General features: G+C 48.4%; 17 non-coding genes across 17 annotated transcripts; all 17 read left to right on the top strand.

The window, feature by feature from the left end:
* Nucleotides 1-1390: 1390 nt before the first annotated feature.
* TRNAV-UAC (transfer RNA valine (anticodon UAC)) lies at nt 1391-1463 on the top strand. The gene has a single exon. It is a non-coding gene; the product is annotated as a tRNA-Val (tRNA).
* Nucleotides 1464-2984: 1521 nt separating this feature from the next.
* Nucleotides 2985-3057, top strand: TRNAV-AAC (transfer RNA valine (anticodon AAC)). The gene has a single exon. It is a non-coding gene; the product is annotated as a tRNA-Val (tRNA).
* Nucleotides 3058-4393: 1336 nt separating this feature from the next.
* On the top strand, nt 4394-4465 carry TRNAP-UGG (transfer RNA proline (anticodon UGG)). The gene has a single exon. It is a non-coding gene; the product is annotated as a tRNA-Pro (tRNA).
* Nucleotides 4466-4909: 444 nt separating this feature from the next.
* On the top strand, nt 4910-4982 carry TRNAV-UAC (transfer RNA valine (anticodon UAC)). Its single transcript has one exon. It is a non-coding gene; the product is annotated as a tRNA-Val (tRNA).
* A 1521-nt stretch (nt 4983-6503) lies between these two features.
* On the top strand, nt 6504-6576 carry TRNAV-AAC (transfer RNA valine (anticodon AAC)). The gene has a single exon. It is a non-coding gene; the product is annotated as a tRNA-Val (tRNA).
* Nucleotides 6577-7912: 1336 nt separating this feature from the next.
* Nucleotides 7913-7984, top strand: TRNAP-UGG (transfer RNA proline (anticodon UGG)). Its single transcript has one exon. It is a non-coding gene; the product is annotated as a tRNA-Pro (tRNA).
* Nucleotides 7985-8428: 444 nt separating this feature from the next.
* Nucleotides 8429-8501, top strand: TRNAV-UAC (transfer RNA valine (anticodon UAC)). The gene has a single exon. It is a non-coding gene; the product is annotated as a tRNA-Val (tRNA).
* Nucleotides 8502-10022: 1521 nt separating this feature from the next.
* TRNAV-AAC (transfer RNA valine (anticodon AAC)) lies at nt 10023-10095 on the top strand. The gene has a single exon. It is a non-coding gene; the product is annotated as a tRNA-Val (tRNA).
* A 1336-nt stretch (nt 10096-11431) lies between these two features.
* TRNAP-UGG (transfer RNA proline (anticodon UGG)) lies at nt 11432-11503 on the top strand. Its single transcript has one exon. It is a non-coding gene; the product is annotated as a tRNA-Pro (tRNA).
* A 444-nt stretch (nt 11504-11947) lies between these two features.
* On the top strand, nt 11948-12020 carry TRNAV-UAC (transfer RNA valine (anticodon UAC)). The gene has a single exon. It is a non-coding gene; the product is annotated as a tRNA-Val (tRNA).
* A 1521-nt stretch (nt 12021-13541) lies between these two features.
* TRNAV-AAC (transfer RNA valine (anticodon AAC)) lies at nt 13542-13614 on the top strand. Its single transcript has one exon. It is a non-coding gene; the product is annotated as a tRNA-Val (tRNA).
* A 1336-nt stretch (nt 13615-14950) lies between these two features.
* On the top strand, nt 14951-15022 carry TRNAP-UGG (transfer RNA proline (anticodon UGG)). The gene has a single exon. It is a non-coding gene; the product is annotated as a tRNA-Pro (tRNA).
* Nucleotides 15023-15466: 444 nt separating this feature from the next.
* On the top strand, nt 15467-15539 carry TRNAV-UAC (transfer RNA valine (anticodon UAC)). Its single transcript has one exon. It is a non-coding gene; the product is annotated as a tRNA-Val (tRNA).
* Nucleotides 15540-17060: 1521 nt separating this feature from the next.
* Nucleotides 17061-17133, top strand: TRNAV-AAC (transfer RNA valine (anticodon AAC)). Its single transcript has one exon. It is a non-coding gene; the product is annotated as a tRNA-Val (tRNA).
* A 1336-nt stretch (nt 17134-18469) lies between these two features.
* Nucleotides 18470-18541, top strand: TRNAP-UGG (transfer RNA proline (anticodon UGG)). Its single transcript has one exon. It is a non-coding gene; the product is annotated as a tRNA-Pro (tRNA).
* Nucleotides 18542-18985: 444 nt separating this feature from the next.
* On the top strand, nt 18986-19058 carry TRNAV-UAC (transfer RNA valine (anticodon UAC)). The gene has a single exon. It is a non-coding gene; the product is annotated as a tRNA-Val (tRNA).
* Nucleotides 19059-20579: 1521 nt separating this feature from the next.
* TRNAV-AAC (transfer RNA valine (anticodon AAC)) lies at nt 20580-20652 on the top strand. The gene has a single exon. It is a non-coding gene; the product is annotated as a tRNA-Val (tRNA).
* The last annotated feature ends 167 nt before the right edge of the window (nt 20653-20819 follow it).

Here is a 20819-nt window from a genome sequence, read left to right as displayed (position 1 = left end):
ACTATCTTTGCAAGCTGCTGTAGCATATGAAAAGAAATCCACCAACCCTCCGGCTGGGCCCTCAATCAGCATTCCATGTATTTCTGGAAGGGGCATCTCAGTCACGCCTTCTGTTAGAGCTGCACCTTATCACTGTAACTACCATGCTGGTTTCTACTTAAGCAGTTGATTCCATCGTTTGAAGTGAGGCTCTCCTGCCACTTTTGGGCAGAGAAGGCACTGCCCCTGCAACAACAACAGGCAGACAAGCTCAACCTGGGTTTCCTGGTTAGGTGGGCGGAGCAGAATGGCAATGGTCCCTCCTTGTGACTTGAAATTAACATGAAGAAGACAGAGAGGCAGCTGGGAGTAGGCAGTACCCATGCACCCCTGAACACTGTCTTGCGATTTTCACCCAATTCTGAAATGAGTCGGGAGGAAAGGAGGTGATTTTCCTATCGAAGGCCATTCTGGGAATTCAGCCACCCCGCGTCTCCCAGGTGAGTGTTTCAGGCCTGTGAGGCACTCATATAAATCTCGCCTGATCGAGCACTGAGCGAGCAATTGTGCTTGAATACAAGAGGCATGCTCCTCTGGCTCAGGCGCAAGAGATGGCAGGCCCTTCAGTGCTTCTGGTCTGGAAGTCTACGGTGCAAGGGCCCAGGTCCTGCGGAGGCGTACAACTACCAGAAAGGGTCTGCTTTTCTCATCAGCGCCACAGTTCAGCTTGCTAGCATAGGGCTTCTTGACTACCTCTTGCCTTGCTAGAGGCAAAAAAAAAACCCTTGGCACAAAACATCAATTGCTATGGCACGCTTAGAAGGAGAGTCTCCAAGTGGCCCTGCTTTTTCACAAAGACACTTCAGAAGATGTTTGAAAGGCTTTTGCAGCAGCAGGCTCGTTGGTCTAGGGGTATGATTCTCGCTTTGGGTGTGAGAGGTCCCGGGTTCAAATCCCAGACGAGCCCGTGCCTTCATAGGTTCGATCTGTTTTTAAACAGGAGTATTTCTGCTTTCCACTCTTGTAAGATGCCATGGTGGAATGCATTGCATGCTTTCTACTGGTGTCGAGGCAGTTCGGCATGATGAAGGAGTGCGGGATTTCTTTCTAACTGCTTTTTTGTGTTGGAGCAGCACTTCTCGTTGGAACATGAAATGCACAGTGCTTCTCCAAAGTAATTGCAGGGCTGGTTTTGAAATCACCTCTTGGAATGAAAGTGATCCCAGTTCCTTTCTTCCAAAGGAAGAGATCCTGTCAGAAAGGCTCAGCTTTGAGCGTCATGAATATTGTCCCTTAGTCCTTGCATTCCAGTCCAAAGCATAGCCACATAAAGAAAGCAGGTGTGTCTGTTTCCAGTGCAGTGGTTCCAGTCCAATGCATAGCCACATGAAGCAAGTAAGCAGGCATGTCTGTTTCTATAGTGTAGTGGTTATCACGTTCGCCTTACACGCGAAAGGTCCCTGGTTCGAGGCCAGGCAGAAACAGCAAGTTGCTGTGCTTTATCACATTATTTGCATTTACCACCTCACCTGACAGGTAAATTGAAATTAAAGAGGCTGTGTCTATCCCTCACCATCGTGAGGTACTACGCTCCAAGGGCATCGGTCTCAACTCACCAAGAGAAGACGATACACCTTACGGCAGTCAGTTGCTCCCTTTTTGACCTTTCCATTGAAGCCTGGGCCTACTGTGGTCAAGCCAGCCAAGGAAGGAAGGTATGAGAGCGAAAATGGCTTTCCTACCTTCACCAAGAACATACACCTTGAGCAAAGAAAGGGCCAGACTTACAAGGCCCTATCGCCACCGGCACATCATCTTTAGTGACGCCCCGGTGGCACTATGTACTGTGCCGTATTTACAAGACGCCGTTCAACCACGTTTTGTGGCTTAACACCACCTTGTAAATACGGCCCCTTCACACGCAGCCCTTTCCCTGGAAGGGGCGTGCAATGGGCGTTGCTCTGGGTGGGCCACTGCAACACCATAGCATTTTGATGCTGCTCCAGTTTTACGAGTTTTTGTAAATCTGTGGCAGCGCCAAAAACTAAGCGCCATACAATGGGTGTCGTTATAGTGGAGAAACGAGCAGAAATGTTTTCATTTCTCCTCATTTTTGCTCTTTCTATGTGTGCTGCACGAACATATCGCCACTGAAGATTTCTGTTGTGCAGGAAGGTGTGCCTTCCTGAACAAAAACAATTTCCCCCTCCACGCAGCCATCCTTGTACCATGGCGCAAGGATGGCTGCGTTGGTGCTCGGCAGCTAATTTAGAGCTGGCGCAGAGGGAAGCACAGGGGTGCGCTGTATTCTACTAAATACAGCGCTTCCCTGCATTTTGAAAATGACTGAGTGCGAGGCTGCCAAATTTGGCAGAGCGTCTCACTCAGTCATCCTCTTGTAATTATGGGCCAAAAGGTCTAAAGGATAGAGGCGTTTTATGTCATGTTCGATGACGACCATGGAAATGACTCTAGTCATATTGCAGAAGAGAGAACCATGTGCATTTTCTTGCCTTGCAATGTATTCGCCCACTCTCTGCCCTCAACCCTAGGAGCAGGGTCTGAGCAGTGGTGCTTCTGTGCCCTCGCTCGTTGGTGTCCGGGTCCAAATCCCCAACACACCCTTTTTAGCAGAAAACACTCAAATTTTACTCAAAATACACAAAGCTTGAAGATTCCTCATTCCACTCAAAGCATTGTTGTGCAAAATATTTTTAGCCTCAGGAGAAAAAAAGGATCACCATGCCTTGGCTTCCTTCCTGCTTGCTTTCAGTGTGCTCTGTGTGATGCTTTCACAGGCTCTGGTTTCAGGCATTTAGGCATCAGATATTTGTCTCTACCCGCAGCTGTGACTTTTCAGTACATCTGAGTGTACGCTTGCTGGCTGACAACGCTGCAATTTTCACACTTACTCCTCGCTTTGCGAGCAACTGCTGATCAAGTATAGAGGCAATCGGGCAAACATATGAGGGGAATTTTGCTCCTTCAGTCAAGCCCTCATGCTTGTTTCTGTAGTGTAGTGGTTATCACGTTCGCCTAACACGCGAAAGGTCCCCGGTTCGAGACCGGGCAGAAACAATGGGCAGTGTCTGCTTTTGTGTTTGCTCCCTAAAAGCTTAGTCTCACTCAGGGATGGCCTTTAAAAACTTGTGACCTGTGTAAAACTTGTATTACTATTGCAGGCCGGTAAAAAGTTATCTGCATCTTTGCGTAGTCGTGCATGTGCCTGGTTTCTTATTCTGTTTTTTACTTTTTTTTTTCTTGGCCATGTTATATTGTGGGGCCTTTAAACCTGTCACCTTGATAGGAACATTGCAAGCGGCAGCATCGACAAGTGCAGACTGAGGAGTCAGACCTAAACACAGACTCAACTGTCAGGATGGCCGAGTGGTCTAAGGCGGCAGCCTCAAGAGAGCTTGATCTTCAGTTAAGCTAAGCATCCTGGTTTGCTCATGTAGTTGTGGGTTCATATCGCACTTCTGATAGGTCTATTTTCTGCCCTTAAATCTTCCTCTGCTTGCACAGCCAGCTCCCCACAACACTATCTTTGCAAGCTGCTGTAGCATATGAAAAGAAATCCACCAACCCTCCGGCTGGGCCCTCAATCAGCATTCCATGTATTTCTGGAAGGGGCATCTCAGTCACGCCTTCTGTTAGAGCTGCACCTTATCACTGTAACTACCATGCTGGTTTCTACTTAAGCAGTTGATTCCATCGTTTGAAGTGAGGCTCTCCTGCCACTTTTGGGCAGAGAAGGCACTGCCCCTGCAACAACAACAGGCAGACAAGCTCAACCTGGGTTTCCTGGTTAGGTGGGCGGAGCAGAATGGCAATGGTCCCTCCTTGTGACTTGAAATTAACATGAAGAAGACAGAGAGGCAGCTGGGAGTAGGCAGTACCCATGCACCCCTGAACACTGTCTTGCGATTTTCACCCAATTCTGAAATGAGTCGGGAGGAAAGGAGGTGATTTTCCTATCGAAGGCCATTCTGGGAATTCAGCCACCCCACGTCTCCCAGGTGAGTGTTTCAGGCCTGTGAGGCACTCATATAAATCTCGACTGATCGAGCACTGAGCGAGCAATTGTGCTTGAATACAAGAGGCATGCTCCTCTGGCTCAGGCGCAAGAGATGGCAGGCCCTTCAGTGCTTCTGGTCTGGAAGTCTACGGTGCAAGGGCCCAGGTCCTGCGGAGGCGTACAACTACCAGAAAGGGTCTGCTTTTCTCATCAGCGCCACAGTTCAGCTTGCTAGCATAGGGCTTCTTGACTACCTCTTGCCTTGCTAGAGGCAAAAAAAAAACCCTTGGCACAAAACATCAATTGCTATGGCACGCTTAGAAGGAGAGTCTCCAAGTGGCCCTGCTTTTTCACAAAGACACTTCAGAAGATGTTTGAAAGGCTTTTGCAGCAGCAGGCTCGTTGGTCTAGGGGTATGATTCTCGCTTTGGGTGTGAGAGGTCCCGGGTTCAAATCCCGGACGAGCCCGTGCCTTCATAGGTTCGATCTGTTTTTAAACAGGAGTATTTCTGCTTTCCACTCTTGTAAGATGCCATGGTGGAATGCATTGCATGCTTTCTACTGGTGTCGAGGCAGTTCGGCATGATGAAGGAGTGCGGGATTTCTTTCTAACTGCTTTTTTGTGTTGGAGCAGCACTTCTCGTTGGAACATGAAATGCACAGTGCTTCTCCAAAGTAATTGCAGGGCTGGTTTTGAAATCACCTCTTGGAATGAAAGTGATCCCAGTTCCTTTCTTCCAAAGGAAGAGATCCTGTCAGAAAGGCTCAGCTTTGAGCGTCATGAATATTGTCCCTTAGTCCTTGCATTCCAGTCCAAAGCATAGCCACATAAAGAAAGCAGGTGTGTCTGTTTCCAGTGCAGTGGTTCCAGTCCAATGCATAGCCACATGAAGCAAATAAGCAGGCATGTCTGTTTCTGTAGTGTAGTGGTTATCACGTTCGCCTTACACGCGAAAGGTCCCTGGTTCGAGGCCAGGCAGAAACAGCAAGTTGCTGTGCTTTATCACATTATTTGCATTTACCACCTCACCTGACAGGTAAATTGAAATTAAAGAGGCTGTGTCTATCCCTCACCATCGTGAGGTACTACGCTCCAAGGGCATCGGTCTCAACTCACCAAGAGAAGACGATACACCTTACGGCAGTCAGTTGCTCCCTTTTTGACCTTTCCATTGAAGCCTGGGCCTACTGTGGTCAAGCCAGCCAAGGAAGGAAGGTATGAGAGCGAAAATGGCTTTCCTACCTTCACCAAGAACATACACCTTGAGCAAAGAAAGGGCCAGACTTACAAGGCCCTATCGCCACCGGCACATCATCTTTAGTGACGCCCCGGTGGCACTATGTACTGTGCCGTATTTACAAGACGCCGTTCAACCACGTTTTGTGGCTTAACACCACCTTGTAAATACGGCCCCTTCACACGCAGCCCTTTCCCTGGAAGGGGCGTGCAATGGGCGTTGCTCTGGGTGGGCCACTGCAACACCATAGCATTTTGATGCTGCTCCAGTTTTACGAGTTTTTGTAAATCTGTGGCAGCGCCAAAATCCAAGCGCCATACAATGGGTGTCGTTATAGTGGAGAAACGAGCAGAAATGTTTTCATTTCTCCTCATTTTTGCTCTTTCTATGTGTGCTGCACGAACATATCGCCACTGAAGATTTCTGTTGTGCAGGAAGGTGTGCCTTCCTGAACAAAAACAATTTCCCCCTCCACGCAGCCATCCTTGTACCATGGCGCAAGGATGGCTGCGTTGGTGCTCGGCAGCTAATTTAGAGCTGGCGCAGAGGGAAGCACAGGGGTGCGCTGTATTCTACTAAATACGGCGCTTCCCTGCATTTTGAAAATGACTGAGTGCGAGGCTGCCAAATTTGGCAGAGCGTCTCACTCAGTCATCCTCTTGTAATTATGGGCCAAAAGGTCTAAAGGATAGAGGCGTTTTATGTCATGTTCGATGACGACCATGGAAATGACTCTAGTCATATTGCAGAAGAGAGAACCATGTGCATTTTCTTGCCTTGCGATGTATTCGCCCACTCTCTGCCCTCAACCCTAGGAGCAGGGTCTGAGCAGTGGTGCTTCTGTGCCCTCGCTCGTTGGTGTCCGGGTCCAAATCCCCAACACACCCTTTTTAGCAGAAAACACTCAAATTTTACTCAAAATACACAAAGCTTGAAGATTCCTCATTCCACTCAAAGCATTGTTGTGCAAAATATTTTTAGCCTCAGGAGAAAAAAAGGATCACCATGCCTTGGCTTCCTTCCTGCTTGCTTTCAGTGTGCTCTGTGTGATGCTTTCACAGGCTCTGGTTTCAGGCATTTAGGCATCAGATATTTGTCTCTACCCGCAGCTGTGACTTTTCAGTACATCTGAGTGTACGCTTGCTGGCTGACAACGCTGCAATTTTCACACTTACTCCTCGCTTTGCGAGCAACTGCTGATCAAGTATAGAGGCAATCGGGCAAACATATGAGGGGAATTTTGCTCCTTCAGTCAAGCCCTCATGCTTGTTTCTGTAGTGTAGTGGTTATCACGTTCGCCTAACACGCGAAAGGTCCCCGGTTCGAGACCGGGCAGAAACAATGGGCAGTGTCTGCTTTTGTGTTTGCTCCCTAAAAGCTTAGTCTCACTCAGGGATGGCCTTTAAAAACTTGTGACCTGTGTAAAACTTGTATTACTATTGCAGGCCGGTAAAAAGTTATCTGCATCTTTGCGTAGTCGTGCATGTGCCTGGTTTCTTATTCTGTTTTTTACTTTTTTTTTTCTTGGCCATGTTATATTGTGGGGCCTTTAAACCTGTCACCTTGATAGGAACATTGCAAGCGGCAGCATCGACAAGTGCAGACTGAGGAGTCAGACCTAAACACAGACTCAGCTGTCAGGATGGCCGAGTGGTCTAAGGCGGCAGCCTCAAGAGAGCTTGATCTTCAGTTAAGCTAAGCATCCTGGTTTGCTCATGTAGTTGTGGGTTCATATCGCACTTCTGATAGGTCTATTTTCTGCCCTTAAATCTTCCTCTGCTTGCACAGCCAGCTCCCCACAACACTATCTTTGCAAGCTGCTGTAGCATATGAAAAGAAATCCACCAACCCTCCGGCTGGGCCCTCAATCAGCATTCCATGTATTTCTGGAAGGGGCATCTCAGACACGCCTTCTGTTAGAGCTGCACCTTATCACTGTAACTACCATGCTGGTTTCTACTTAAGCAGTTGATTCCATCGTTTGAAGTGAGGCTCTGCTGCCACTTTTGGGCAGAGAAGGCACTGCCCCTGCAACAACAACAGGCAGACAAGCTCAACCTGGGTTTCCTGGTTAGGTGGGCGGAGCAGAATGGCAATGGTCCCTCCTTGTGACTTGAAATTAACATGAAGAAGACAGAGAGGCAGCTGGGAGTAGGCAGTACCCATGCACCCCTGAACACTGTCTTGCGATTTTCACCCAATTCTGAAATGAGTCGGGAGGAAAGGAGGTGATTTTCCTATCGAAGGCCATTCTGGGAATTCAGCCACCCCGCGTCTCCCAGGTGAGTGTTTCAGGCCTGTGAGGCACTCATATAAATCTCGCCTGATCGAGCACTGAGCGAGCAATTGTGCTTGAATACAAGAGGCGTGCTCCTCTGGCTCAGGCGCAAGAGATGGCAGGCCCTTCAGTGCTTCTGGTCTGGAAGTCTACGGTGCAAGGGCCCAGGTCCTGCGGAGGCGTTCAACTACCAGAAAGGGTCTGCTTTTCTCATCAGCGCCACAGTTCAGCTTGCTAGCATAGGGCTTCTTGACTACCTCTTGCCTTGCTAGAGGCAAAAAAAAAACCCTTGGCACAAAACATCAATTGCTATGGCACGCTTAGAAGGAGAGTCTCCAAGTGGCCCTGCTTTTTCACAAAGACACTTCAGAAGATGTTTGAAAGGCTTTTGCAGCAGCAGGCTCGTTGGTCTAGGGGTATGATTCTCGCTTTGGGTGTGAGAGGTCCCGGGTTCAAATCCCGGACGAGCCCGTGCCTTCATAGGTTCGATCTGTTTTTAAACAGGAGTATTTCTGCTTTCCACTCTTGTAAGATGCCATGGTGGAATGCATTGCATGCTTTCTACTGGTGTCGAGGCAGTTCGGCATGATGAAGGAGTGCGGGATTTCTTTCTAACTGCTTTTTTGTGTTGGAGCAGCACTTCTCGTTGGAACATGAAATGCACAGTGCTTCTCCAAAGTAATTGCAGGGCTGGTTTTGAAATCACCTCTTGGAATGAAAGTGATCCCAGTTCCTTTCTTCCAAAGGAAGAGATCCTGTCAGAAAGGCTCAGCTTTGAGCGTCATGAATATTGTCCCTTAGTCCTTGCATTCCAGTCCAAAGCATAGCCACATAAAGAAAGCAGGTGTGTCTGTTTCCAGTGCAGTGGTTCCAGTCCAATGCATAGCCACATGAAGCAAGTAAGCAGGCATGTCTGTTTCTATAGTGTAGTGGTTATCACGTTCGCCTTACACGCGAAAGGTCCCTGGTTCGAGGCCAGGCAGAAACAGCAAGTTGCTGTGCTTTATCACATTATTTGCATTTACCACCTCACCTGACAGGTAAATTGAAATTAAAGAGGCTGTGTCTATCCCTCACCATCGTGAGGTACTACGCTCCAAGGGCATCGGTCTCAACTCACCAAGAGAAGACGATACACCTTACGGCAGTCAGTTGCTCCCTTTTTGACCTTTCCATTGAAGCCTGGGCCTACTGTGGTCAAGCCAGCCAAGGAAGGAAGGTATGAGAGCGAAAATGGCTTTCCTACCTTCACCAAGAACATACACCTTGAGCAAAGAAAGGGCCAGACTTACAAGGCCCTATCGCCACCGGCACATCATCTTTAGTGACGCCCCGGTGGCACTATGTACTGTGCCGTATTTACAAGACGCCGTTCAACCACGTTTTGTGGCTTAACACCACCTTGTAAATACGGCCCCTTCACACGCAGCCCTTTCCCTGGAAGGGGCGTGCAATGGGCGTTGCTCTGGGTGGGCCACTGCAACACCATAGCATTTTGATGCTGCTCCAGTTTTACGAGTTTTTGTAAATCTGTGGCAGCGCCAAAAACTAAGCGCCATACAATGGGTGTCGTTATAGTGGAGAAACGAGCAGAAATGTTTTCATTTCTCCTCATTTTTGCTCTTTCTATGTGTGCTGCACGAACATATCGCCACTGAAGATTTCTGTTGTGCAGGAAGGTGTGCCTTCCTGAACAAAAACAATTTCCCCCTCCACGCAGCCATCCTTGTACCATGGCGCAAGGATGGCTGCGTTGGTGCTCGGCAGCTAATTTAGAGCTGGCGCAGAGGGAAGCACAGGGGTGCGCTGTATTCTACTAAATACGGCGCTTCCCTGCATTTTGAAAATGACTGAGTGCGAGGCTGCCAAATTTGGCAGAGCGTCTCACTCAGTCATCCTCTTGTAATTATGGGCCAAAAGGTCTAAAGGATAGAGGCGTTTTATGTCATGTTCGATGACGACCATGGAAATGACTCTAGTCATATTGCAGAAGAGAGAACCATGTGCATTTTCTTGCCTTGCGATGTATTCGCCCACTCTCTGCCCTCAACCCTAGGAGCAGGGTCTGAGCAGTGGTGCTTCTGTGCCCTCGCTCGTTGGTGTCCGGGTCCAAATCCCCAACACACCCTTTTTAGCAGAAAACACACAAATTTTACTCAAAATACACAAAGCTTGAAGATTCCTCATTCCACTCAAAGCATTGTTGTGCAAAATATTTTTAGCCTCAGGAGAAAAAAAGGATCACCATGCCTTGGCTTCCTTCCTGCTTGCTTTCAGTGTGCTCTGTGTGATGCTTTCACAGGCTCTGGTTTCAGGCATTTAGGCATCAGATATTTGTCTCTACCCGCAGCTGTGACTTTTCAGTACATCTGAGTGTACGCTTGCTGGCTGACAACGCTGCAATTTTCACACTTACTCCTCGCTTTGCGAGCAACTGCTGATCAAGTATAGAGGCAATCGGGCAAACATATGAGGGGAATTTTGCTCCTTCAGTCAAGCCCTCATGCTTGTTTCTGTAGTGTAGTGGTTATCACGTTCGCCTAACACGCGAAAGGTCCCCGGTTCGAGACCGGGCAGAAACAATGGGCAGTGTCTGCTTTTGTGTTTGCTCCCTAAAAGCTTAGTCTCACTCAGGGATGGCCTTTAAAAACTTGTGACCTGTGTAAAACTTGTATTACTATTGCAGGCCGGTAAAAAGTTATCTGCATCTTTGCGTAGTCGTGCATGTGCCTGGTTTCTTATTCTGTTTTTTACTTTTTTTTTTCTTGGCCATGTTATATTGTGGGGCCTTTAAACCTGTCACCTTGATAGGAACATTGCAAGCGGCAGCATCGACAAGTGCAGACTGAGGAGTCAGACCTAAACACAGACTCAGCTGTCAGGATGGCCGAGTGGTCTAAGGCGGCAGCCTCAAGAGAGCTTGATCTTCAGTTAAGCTAAGCATCCTGGTTTGCTCATGTAGTTGTGGGTTCATATCGCACTTCTGATAGGTCTATTTTCTGCCCTTAAATCTTCCTCTGCTTGCACAGCCAGCTCCCCACAACACTATCTTTGCAAGCTGCTGTAGCATATGAAAAGAAATCCACCAACCCTCCGGCTGGGCCCTCAATCAGCATTCCATGTATTTCTGGAAGGGGCATCTCAGTCACGCCTTCTGTTAGAGCTGCACCTTATCACTGTAACTACCATGCTGGTTTCTACTTAAGCAGTTGATTCCATCGTTTGAAGTGAGGCTCTCCTGCCACTTTTGGGCAGAGAAGGCACTGCCCCTGCAACAACAACAGGCAGACAAGCTCAACCTGGGTTTCCTGGTTAGGTGGGCGGAGCAGAATGGCAATGGTCCCTCCTTGTGACTTGAAATTAACATGAAGAAGACAGAGAGGCAGCTGCTAGTAGGCAGTACCCATGCACCCCTGAACACTGTCTTGCGATTTTCACCCAATTCTGAAATGAGTCGGGAGGAAAGGAGGTGATTTTCCTATCGGAGGCCATTCTGGGAATTCAGCCACCCCGCGTCTCCCAGGTGAGTGTTTCAGGCCTGTGAGGCACTCATATAAATCTCGCCTGATCGAGCACTGAGCGAGCAAGTGTGCTTGAATACAAGAGGCATGCTCCTCTGGCTCAGGCGCAAGAGATGGCAGGCCCTTCAGTGCTTCTGGTCTGGAAGTCTACGGTGCAAGGGCCCAGGTCCTGCGGAGGCATACAACTACCAGAAAGGGTCTGCTTTTCTCATCAGCGCCACAGTTCAGCTTGCTAGCATAGGGCTTCTTGACTACCTCTTGCCTTGCTAGAGGCAAAAAAAAAACCCTTGGCACAAAACATCAATTGCTATGGCACGCTTAGAAGGAGAGTCTCCAAGTGGCCCTGCTTTTTCACAAAGACACTTCAGAAGATGTTTGAAAGGCTTTTGCAGCAGCAGGCTCGTTGGTCTAGGGGTATGATTCTCGCTTTGGGTGTGAGAGGTCCCGGGTTCAAATCCCGGACGAGCCCGTGCCTTCATAGGTTCGATCTGTTTTTAAACAGGAGTATTTCTGCTTTCCACTCTTGTAAGATGCCATGGTGGAATGCATTGCATGCTTTCTACTGGTGTCGAGGCAGTTCGGCATGATGAAGGAGTGCGGGATTTCTTTCTAACTGCTTTTTTGTGTTGGAGCAGCACTTCTCGTTGGAACATGAAATGCACAGTGCTTCTCCAAAGTAATTGCAGGGCTGGTTTTGAAATCACCTCTTGGAATGAAAGTGATCCCAGTTCCTTTCTTCCAAAGGAAGAGATCCTGTCAGAAAGGCTCAGCTTTGAGCGTCATGAATATTGTCCCTTAGTCCTTGCATTCCAGTCCAAAGCATAGCCACATAAAGAAAGCAGGTGTGTCTGTTTCCAGTGCAGTGGTTCCAGTCCAATGCATAGCCACATGAAGCAAATAAGCAGGCATGTCTGTTTCTGTAGTGTAGTGGTTATCACGTTCGCCTTACACGCGAAAGGTCCCTGGTTCGAGGCCAGGCAGAAACAGCAAGTTGCTGTGCTTTATCACATTATTTGCATTTACCACCTCACCTGACAGGTAAATTGAAATTAAAGAGGCTGTGTCTATCCCTCACCATCGTGAGGTACTACGCTCCAAGGGCATCGGTCTCAACTCACCAAGAGAAGACGATACACCTTACGGCAGTCAGTTGCTCCCTTTTTGACCTTTCCATTGAAGCCTGGGCCTACTGTGGTCAAGCCAGCCAAGGAAGGAAGGTATGAGAGCGAAAATGGCTTTCCTACCTTCACCAAGAACATACACCTTGAGCAAAGAAAGGGCCAGACTTACAAGGCCCTATCGCCACCGGCACATCATCTTTAGTGACGCCCCGGTGGCACTATGTACTGTGCCGTATTTACAAGACGCCGTTCAACCACGTTTTGTGGCTTAACACCACCTTGTAAATACGGCCCCTTCACACGCAGCCCTTTCCCTGGAAGGGGCGTGCAATGGGCGTTGCTCTGGGTGGGCCACTGCAACACCATAGCATTTTGATGCTGCTCCAGTTTTACGAGTTTTTGTAAATCTGTGGCAGCGCCAAAATCCAAGCGCCATACAATGGGTGTCGTTATAGTGGAGAAACGAGCAGAAATGTTTTCATTTCTCCTCATTTTTGCTCTTTCTATGTGTGCTGCACGAACATATCGCCACTGAAGATTTCTGTTGTGCAGGAAGGTGTGCCTTCCTGAACAAAAACAATTTCCCCCTCCACGCAGCCATCCTTGTACCATGGCGCAAGGATGGCTGCGTTGGTGCTCGGCAGCTAATTTAGAGCTGGCGCAGAGGGAAGCACAGGGGTGCGCTGTATTCTACTAAATACGGCGCTTCCCTGCATTTTGAAAATGACTGAGTGCGAGGCTGCCAAATTTGGCAGAGCGTCTCACTCAGTCATCCTCTTGTAATTATGGGCCAAAAGGTCTAAAGGATAGAGGCGTTTTATGTCATGTTCGATGACGACCATGGAAATGACTCTAGTCATATTGCAGAAGAGAGAACCATGTGCATTTTCTTGCCTTGCGATGTATTCGCCCACTCTCTGCCCTCAACCCTAGGAGCAGGGTCTGAGCAGTGGTGCTTCTGTGCCCTCGCTCGTTGGTGTCCGGGTCCAAATCCCCAACACACCCTTTTTAGCAGAAAACACACAAATTTTACTCAAAATACACAAAGCTTGAAGATTCCTCATTCCACTCAAAGCATTGTTGTGCAAAATATTTTTAGCCTCAGGAGAAAAAAAGGATCACCATGCCTTGGCTTCCTTCCTGCTTGCTTTCAGTGTGCTCTGTGTGATGCTTTCACAGGCTCTGGTTTCAGGCATTTAGGCATCAGATATTTGTCTCTACCCGCAGCTGTGACTTTTCAGTACATCTGAGTGTACGCTTGCTGGCTGACAACGCTGCAATTTTCACACTTACTCCTCGCTTTGCGAGCAACTGCTGATCAAGTATAGAGGCAATCGGGCAAACATATGAGGGGAATTTTGCTCCTTCAGTCAAGCCCTCATGCTTGTTTCTGTAGTGTAGTGGTTATCACGTTCGCCTAACACGCGAAAGGTCCCCGGTTCGAGACCGGGCAGAAACAATGGGCAGTGTCTGCTTTTGTGTTTGCTCCCTAAAAGCTTAGTCTCACTCAGGGATGGCCTTTAAAAACTTGTGACCTGTGTAAAACTTGTATTACTATTGCAGGTCGGTAAAAAGTTATCTGCATCTTTGCGTAGTCGTGCATGTGCCTGGTTTCTTATTCTGTTTTTTACTTTTTTTTTTCTTGGCCATGTTATATTGTGGGGCCTTTAAACCTGTCACCTTGATAGGAACATTGCAAGCGGCAGCATCGACAAGTGCAGACTGAGGAGTCAGACCTAAACACAGACTCAGCTGTCAGGATGGCCGAGTGGTCTAAGGCGGCAGCCTCAAGAGAGCTTGATCTTCAGTTAAGCTAAGCATCCTGGTTTGCTCATGTAGTTGTGGGTTCATATCGCACTTCTGATAGGTCTATTTTCTGCCCTTAAATCTTCCTCTGCTTGCACAGCCAGCTCCCCACAACACTATCTTTGCAAGCTGCTGTAGCATATGAAAAGAAATCCACCAACCCTCCGGCTGGGCCCTCAATCAGCATTCCATGTATTTCTGGAAGGGGCATCTCAGTCACGCCTTCTGTTAGAGCTGCACCTTATCACTGTAACTACCATGCTGGTTTCTACTTAAGCAGTTGATTCCATCGTTTGAAGTGAGGCTCTCCTGCCACTTTTGGGCAGAGAAGGCACTGCCCCTGCAACAACAACAGGCAGACAAGCTCAACCTGGGTTTCCTGGTTAGGTGGGCGGAGCAGAATGGCAATGGTCCCTCCTTGTGACTTGAAATTAACATGAAGAAGACAGAGAGGCAGCTGGGAGTAGGCAGTACCCATGCACCCCTGAACACTGTCTTGCGATTTTCACCCAATTCTGAAATGAGTCGGGAGGAAAGGAGGTGATTTTCCTATCGAAGGCCATTCTGGGAATTCAGCCACCCCGCGTCTCCCAGGTGAGTGTTTCAGGCCTGTGAGGCACTCATATAAATCTCGCCTGATCGAGCACTGAGCGAGCAATTGTGCTTGAATACAAGAGGCATGCTCCTCTGGCTCAGGCGCAAGAGATGGCAGGCCCTTCAGTGCTTCTGGTCTGGAAGTCTACGGTGCAAGGGCCCAGGTCCTGCGGAGGCGTACAACTACCAGAAAGGGTCTGCTTTTCTCATCAGCGCCACAGTTCAGCTTGCTAGCATAGGGCTTCTTGACTACCTCTTGCCTTGCTAGAGGCAAAAAAAAAACCCTTGGCACAAAACATCAATTGCTATGGCACGCTTAGAAGGAGAGTCTCCAAGTGGCCCTGCTTTTTCACAAAGACACTTCAGAAGATGTTTGAAAGGCTTTTGCAGCAGCAGGCTCGTTGGTCTAGGGGTATGATTCTCGCTTTGGGTGTGAGAGGTCCCGGGTTCAAATCCCGGACGAGCCCGTGCCTTCATAGGTTCGATCTGTTTTTAAACAGGAGTATTTCTGCTTTCCACTCTTGTAAGATGCCATGGTGGAATGCATTTCATGCTTTCTACTGGTGTCGAGGCAGTTCGGCATGATGAAGGAGTGCGGGATTTCTTTCTAACTGCTTTTTTGTGTTGGAGCAGCACTTCTCGTTGGAACATGAAATGCACAGTGCTTCTCCAAAGTAATTGCAGGGCTGGTTTTGAAATCACCTCTTGGAATGAAAGTGATCCCAGTTCCTTTCTTCCAAAGGAAGAGATCCTGTCAGAAAGGCTCAGCTTTGAGCGTCATGAATATTGTCCCTTAGTCCTTGCATTCCAGTCCAAAGCATAGCCACATAAAGAAAGCAGGTGTGTCTGTTTCCAGTGCAGTGGTTCCAGTCCAATGCATAGCCACATGAAGCAAATAAGCAGGCATGTCTGTTTCTGTAGTGTAGTGGTTATCACGTTCGCCTTACACGCGAAAGGTCCCTGGTTCGAGGCCAGGCAGAAACAGCAAGTTGCTGTGCTTTATCACATTATTTGCATTTACCACCTCACCTGACAGGTAAATTGAAATTAAAGAGGCTGTGTCTATCCCTCACCATCGTGAGGTACTACGCTCCAAGGGCATCGGTCTCAACTCACCAAGAGAAGACGATACACCTTACGGCAGTCAGTTGCTCCCTTTTTGACCTTTCCATTGAAGCCTGGGCCTACTGTGGTCAAGCCAGCCAAGGAAGGAAGGTATGAGAGCGAAAATGGCTTTCCTACCTTCACCAAGAACATACACCTTGAGCAAAGAAAGGGCCAGACTTACAAGGCCCTATCGCCACCGGCACATCATCTTTAGTGACGCCCCGGTGGCACTATGTACTGTGCCGTATTTACAAGACGCCGTTCAACCACGTTTTGTGGCTTAACACCACCTTGTAAATACGGCCCCTTCACACGCAGCCCTTTCCCTGGAAGGGGCGTGCAATGGGCGTTGCTCTGGGTGGGCCACTGCAACACCATAGCATTTTGATGCTGCTCCAGTTTTACGAGTTTTTGTAAATCTGTGGCAGCGCCAAAATCCAAGCGCCATACAATGGGTGTCGTTATAGTGGAGAAACGAGCAGAAATGTTTTCATTTCTCCTCATTTTTGCTCTTTCTATGTGTGCTGCATGAACATATCGCCACTGAAGATTTCTGTTGTGCAGGAAGGTGTGCCTTCCTGAACAAAAACAATTTCCCCCTCCACGCAGCCATCCTTGTACCATGGCGCAAGGATGGCTGCGTTGGTGCTCGGCAGCTAATTTAGAGCTGGCGCAGAGGGAAGCACAGGGGTGCGCTGTATTCTACTAAATACGGCGCTTCCCTGCATTTTGAAAATGACTGAGTGCGAGGCTGCCAAATTTGGCAGAGCGTCTCACTCAGTCATCCTCTTGTAATTATGGGCCAAAAGGTCTAAAGGATAGAGGCGTTTTATGTCATGTTCGATGACGACCATGGAAATGACTCTAGTCATATTGCAGAAGAGAGAACCATGTGCATTTTCTTGCCTTGCGATGTATTCGCCCACTCTCTGCCCTCAACCCTAGGAGCAGGGTCTGAGCAGTGGTGCTTCTGTGCCCTCGCTCGTTGGTGTCCGGGTCCAAATCCCCAACACACCCTTTTTAGCAGAAAACACACAAATTTTACTCAAAATACACAAAGCTTGAAGATTCCTCATTCCACTCAAAGCATTGTTGTGCAAAATATTTTTAGCCTCAGGAGAAAAAAAGGATCACCATGCCTTGGCTTCCTTCCTGCTTGCTTTCAGTGTGCTCTGTGTGATGCTTTCACAGGCTCTGGTTTCAGGCATTTAGGCATCAGATATTTGTCTCTACCCGCAGCTGTGACTTTTCAGTACATCTGAGTGTACGCTTGCTGGCTGACAACGCTGCAATTTTCACACTTACTCCTCGCTTTGCGAGCAACTGCTGATCAAGTATAGAGGCAATCGGGCAAACATATGAGGGGAATTTTGCTCCTTCAGTCAAGCCCTCATGCTTGTTTCTGTAGTGTAGTGGTAATCACGTTCGCCTAACACGCGAAAGGTCCCCGGTTCGAGACCGGGCAGAAACAATGGGCAGTGTCTGCTTTTGTGTTTGCTCCCTAAAAGCTTAGTCTCACTCAGGGATGGCCTTTAAAAACTTGTGACCTGTGTAAAACTTGTATTACTATTGCAGGCCGGTAAAAAGTTATCTGCATCTTTGCGTAGTCGTGCATGTGCCTGGTTTCTTATTCTGTTTTTTACTTTTTTTTTTCTTGGCCATGTTATATTGTGGGGCCTTTAAACCTGTCACCTTGATAGGAACATTGCAAGCGGCAGCATCGACAAGTGCAGACTGAGGAGTCAGACCTAAACACAGACTCAGCTGTCAGGATGGCCGAGTGGTCTAAGGCGGCAGCCTCAAGAGAGCTTGATCTTCAGTTAAGCTAAGCATCCTGGTTTGCTCATGTAGTTGTGGGTTCATATCGCACTTCTGATAGGTCTATTTTCTGCCCTTAAATCTTCCTCTGCTTGCACAGCCAGCTCCCCACAACACTATCTTTGCAAGCTGCTGTAGCATATGAAAAGAAATCCACCAACCCTCCGGCTGGGCCCTCAATCAGCATTCCATGTATTTCTGGAAGGGGCATCTCAGTCACGCCTTCTGTTAGAGCTGCACCTTATCACTGTAACTACCATGCTGGTTTCTACTTAAGCAGTTGATTCCATCGTTTGAAGTGAGGCTCTCCTGCCACTTTTGGGCAGAGAAGGCACTGCCCCTGCAACAACAACAGGCAGACAAGCTCAACCTGGGTTTCCTGGTTAGGTGGGCGGAGCAGAATGGCAATGGTCCCTCCTTGTGACTTGAAATTAACATGAAGAAGACAGAGAGGCAGCTGGGAGTAGGCAGTACCCATGCACCCCTGAACACTGTCTTGCGATTTTCACCCAATTCTGAAATGAGTCGGGAGGAAAGGAGGTGATTTTCCTATCGAAGGCCATTCTGGGAATTCAGCCACCCCGCGTCTCCCAGGTGAGTGTTTCAGGCCTGTGAGGCACTCATATTAATCTCGCCTGATCGAGCACTGAGCGAGCAATTGTGCTTGAATACAAGAGGCATGCTCCTCTGGCTCAGGCGCAAGAGATGGCAGGCCCTTCAGTGCTTCTGGTCTGGAAGTCTACGGTGCAAGGGCCCAGGTCCTGCGGAGGCGTACAACTACCAGAAAGGGTCTGCTTTTCTCATCAGCGCCACAGTTCAGCTTGCTAGCATAGGGCTTCTTGACTACCTCTTGCCTTGCTAGAGGCAAAAAAAAACCCCTTGGCACAAAACATCAATTGCTATGGCACGCTTAGAAGGAGAGTCTCCAAGTGGCCCTGCTTTTTCACAAAGACACTTCAGAAGATGTTTGAAAGGCTTTTGCAGCAGCAGGCTCGTTGGTCTAGGGGTATGATTCTCGCTTTGGGTGTGAGAGGTCCCGGGTTCAAATCCCGGACGAGCCCGTGCCTTCATAGGTTCGATCTGTTTTTAAACAGGAGTATTTCTGCTTTCCACTCTTGTAAGATGCCATGGTGGAATGCATTGCATGCTTTCTACTGGTGTCGAGGCAGTTCGGCATGATGAAGGAGTGCGGGATTTCTTTCTAACTGCTTTTTTGTGTTGGAGCAGCACTTCTCGTTGGAACATGAAATGCACAGTGCTTCTCCAAAGTAATTGCAGGGCTGGTTTTGAAATCACCTCTTGGAATGAAAGTGATCCCAGTTCCTTTCTTCCAAAGGAAGAGATCCTGTCAGAAAGGCTCAGCTTTGAGCGTCATGAATATTGTCCCTTAGTCCTTGCATTCCAGTCCAAAGCATAGCCACATAAAGAAAGCAGGTGTGTCTGTTTCCAGTGCAGTGGTTCCAGTCCAATGCATAGCCACATGAAGCAAATAAGCAGGCATGTCTGTTTCTGTAGTGTAGTGGTTATCACGTTCGCCTTACACGCGAAAGGTCCCTGGTTCGAGGCCAGGCAGAAACAGCAAGTTGCTGTGCTTTATCACATTATTTGCATTTACCACCTCACCTGACAGGTAAATTGAAATTAAAGAGGCTGTGTCTATCCCTCACCATCGTGAGGTACTACGCTCCAAGGGCATCGGTCTCAACTCACCAAGAGAAGACGATACACCTTACGGCAGTCAGTTGCTCCCTTTTTGACCTTTCCATTGAAGCCTGGGCCTACTGTGGTCAAGCCAGCCAAGGAAGGAAGGTATGAGAGCGAAAATGGCTTTCCTACCTTCACCAAGAACATACACCTTGAGCAAAGAAAGGGCCAGACTTACAAGGCCCTATCGCCACCGGCACATCATCTTTAGTGACGCCCCGGTGGCACTATGTACTGTGCCGTATTTACAAGACGCCGTTCAACCACGTTTTGTGGCTTAACACCACCTTGTAAATACGGCCCCTTCACACGCAGCCCTTTCCCTGGAAGGGGCGTGCAATGGGCGTTGCTCTGGGTGGGCCACTGCAACACCATAGCATTTTGATGCTGCTCCAGTTTTACGAGTTTTTGTAAATCTGTGGCAGCGCCAAAATCCAAGCGCCATACAATGGGTGTCGTTATAGTGGAGAAACGAGCAGAAATGTTTTCATTTCTCCTCATTTTTGCTCTTTCTATGTGTGCTGCACGAACATATCGCCACTGAAGATTTCTGTTGTGCAGGAAGGTGTGCCTTCCTGAACAAAAACAATTTCCCCCTCCACGCAGCCATCCTTGTACCATGGCGCAAGGATGGCTGCGTTGGTGCTCGGCAGCTAATTTAGAGCTGGCGCAGAGGGAAGCACAGGGGTGCGCTGTATTCTACTAAATACGGCGCTTCCCTGCATTTTGAAAATGACTGAGTGCGAGGCTGCCAAATTTGGCAGAGCGTCTCACTCAGTCATCCTCTTGTAATTATGGGCCAAAAGGTCTAAAGGATAGAGGCGTTTTATGTCATGTTCGATGACGACCATGGAAATGACTCTAGTCATATTGCAGAAGAGAGAACCATGTGCATTTTCTTGCCTTGCGATGTATTCGCCCACTCTCTGCCCTCAACCCTAGGAGCAGGGTCTGAGCAGTGGTGCTTCTGTGCCCTCGCTCGTTGGTGTCCGGGTCCAAATCCCCAACACACCCTTTTTAGCAGAAAACACACAAATTTTACTCAAAATACACAAAGCTTGAAGATTCCTCATTCCACTCAAAGCATTGTTGTGCAAAATATTTTTAGCCTCAGGAGAAAAAAAGGATCACCATGCCTTGGCTTCCTTCCTGCTTGCTTTCAGTGTGCTCTGTGTGATGCTTTCACAGGCTCTGGTTTCAGGCATTTAGGCATCAGATATTTGTCTCTACCCGCAGCTGTGACTTTTCAGTACATCTGAGTGTACGCTTGCTGGCTGACAACGCTGCAATTTTCACACTTACTCCTCGCTTTGCGAGCAACTGCTGATCAAGTATAGAGGCAATCGGGCAAACATATGAGGGGAATTTTGCTCCTTCAGTCAAGCCCTCATGCTTGTTTCTGTAGTGTAGTGGTTATCACGTTCGCCTAACACGCGAAAGGTCCCTGGTTCGAGACCGGGCAGAAACAATGGGCAGTGTCTGCTTTTGTGTTTGCTCCCTAAAAGCTTAGTCTCACTCAGGGATGGCCTTTAAAAACTTGTGACCTGTGTAAAACTTGTATTACTATTGCAGGCCGGTAAAAAGTTATCTGCATCTTTGCGTAGTCGTGCATGTGCCTGGTTTCTTATTCTGTTT

Source organism: Pleurodeles waltl, chromosome 10, assembly GCF_031143425.1.
Source record: "Pleurodeles waltl isolate 20211129_DDA chromosome 10, aPleWal1.hap1.20221129, whole genome shotgun sequence".
NCBI lineage: Eukaryota > Metazoa > Chordata > Amphibia > Caudata > Salamandridae > Pleurodeles > Pleurodeles waltl.
Note: the sequence above shows the minus strand (reverse complement) of the source record. Positions and strands in the feature narration are given on the sequence as shown.